This window comes from Amblyomma maculatum, chromosome 2 (genome assembly GCF_055883805.1).
Source record: "Amblyomma maculatum isolate TAMU_Amacu chromosome 2, ASM5588380v1, whole genome shotgun sequence".
NCBI lineage: Eukaryota > Metazoa > Arthropoda > Arachnida > Ixodida > Ixodidae > Amblyomma > Amblyomma maculatum.
In genome coordinates this window covers 218,751,543-218,753,602 of record NC_139345.1, presented here as the reverse complement: position 1 = coordinate 218,753,602, position 2,060 = coordinate 218,751,543, and the positions used below count along the sequence as shown (strand labels likewise).

General features: G+C 49.2%; 1 pseudogene; it reads right to left on the bottom strand.

Moving 5' to 3' along the window:
• Positions 1 to 305: 305 nt before the first annotated feature.
• LOC146201309 (sodium/potassium-transporting ATPase subunit alpha pseudogene) lies at positions 306 to 1,825 on the bottom strand (annotated as a pseudogene).
• Positions 1,826 to 2,060: the final 235 nt, after the last annotated feature.

The following is a 2,060-nucleotide window of genomic DNA, read 5'->3' as shown; positions in this document are numbered from 1 at the left end:
TCAAACCTAGTGTACGTACTCATTTCGAGTTATTAAATGTCTTTCTTCTCCTCCTCCTCCTCCACTAGCTCGTTGAGGAAAGCGATTGTCGTACCCTTGTTCAGGTGCAGGTACTCTTAGATGAAATTCGTGACCATCACTTTCATGACGAAAACGGAGGACGACTCTTGCGATTCCCAGTCCATGCTCCAAGCGCAACTTTGTGCTTCCTGCTACGATGCCTTTGGTGGTTTAGATGCTTGCATAGCCTACGCAGGCGATGACGTTTGATCGAGGCGATACGGTCAAATCTTCTTCCAGGACGTTTAGAGCGATGTGGTGAATCGATTCGTTGTGGAAGGTATTGCGTTGTGGATCGAGACCTTGATTAGCTGCTTCTGCTGGGTTGTGGTTCGAGCAAAGACGATCTCGGTGTGGTAGCGCAAAATGTCCAACTGGTTAGGGTTGATGTTCCTCATTTCCGAGCCATTGATGACGACCGTTTTGGCATCCCGTGGGGTCACTCCTTCCACTGGTACATTCAGTCCCTGCGCAATGCCCTCCATGGTTTTGTTGCCCTCGGAAATGATTCCAACAGCCTTGGCAATTGCTTTGACAGTGACCGGGTTGTCACCAGTCATCATGACGACCTTGATGCTAGCCCTTCGGCATTTGGCAACAGCATCGGGCACAGCAGCCCATGGCGGGTCAATCGTGGAGGCAAGACCAAGAAAACGAAGTCCAGTGAGCTGAAAGTTGTGTTCATCAGCGTCAAACGGATCGCCTGGTGGGTACTTATCTTTTGGAAGCTTGCAACTTGACGAAAGGTAGAAGTGACCAGGAAGACACGCACTCATGTGAAAACGACACTGGACACGCGCTAAGGACAGACACACACTCGTGTGTGCGTTCTCCTGCGCGCTTTTACCTTCCGTCAAGCTGCAATGAACCATCTAGCCCGGACATCTTCAAGTTTTGTTAAGTTAGAAGCTTGTAGTCACAGAAGCCAATGAGATGTTCTCCAAGGCTATCAAGGTCTAGGTATGCATTGTAGAAGACCTCCTAAATTCATCGTCCAGCACCTTCTCTTTTCCAATGACAAAAATGGTGGAGCAACGGTCCAGAATGCACCCTGGGGCACCCTTCATGCACAGCACGTAGCTTGGGTCGTCGAAGTCCTCTGTCTCATGCAAGGTCACGTGGTATTTGTTTAGCTGAACAAAATCTCTAAGACCTTGAGGTTGCGCTGCCTATAAGCAACCACACTACCGATGGCCAGCTCCATTCACTTGAGGATGGCCGACTCGGAGGCATCACCGGTGCAGTCCCTCTTGAGGTTGGGAATGTTCTCCTGGCCAGCCTTGAATTCAGCCCTGCTGCATAGGCAGCAGTTTCGGGCCAGGGCCTTCCACCTAGCCGACATCTTGTCATACTGGATGCCGGACTAGTCTTCCGCGGTGTCAATCTCGATAATCTGGCTGTACAACAGCATGTGGGCAACAGTCATTCGATTCTGGGTCAGGGTACCGGTTTTGTCTGAACAAATGGTAGAAGTTGACTCAAGGGTCTCGACAGCCTCGAAGTTCTTCCCAAGACAATCCTTGGCAGCTATTCACTTGGCAGTAAGGGTTAAACATACAGTCACGGTGGCCAGGTGACCTTCGGGCACGTTGGCCACAATGGCACCAATGAGGAAGACGACAGCATCGAGCCAGTGGTAGCCCAAGATGAAGGCAATCACAAAGAATGTCACTCCCCTAAGACTTTGGAGGAGGAATGAGCCATCGCCATTCTCTTCCACAGCGTTAACGGCTTCGCACTGTGACCAATTTAGAGCAAGATCCATTCTAATAATGTTGAAAAAATAGAAAAAGATAGTACACTGTAAGCAAAAGAATGCCCCATGTTTACTAACAGTAATAAAATAAAGAGCAATGATAGAGACCTAATACACATTGGTTGGTTGTGTGCGTGTTTGTGTGCAGAGGAGGAAAGAGGCGGTGGCAAAGGCGCACCAGGAACAGAAGCAAGAATAAAATGAATGAACAGAACAGGGATGTCAATATGGAATGTTCACACCG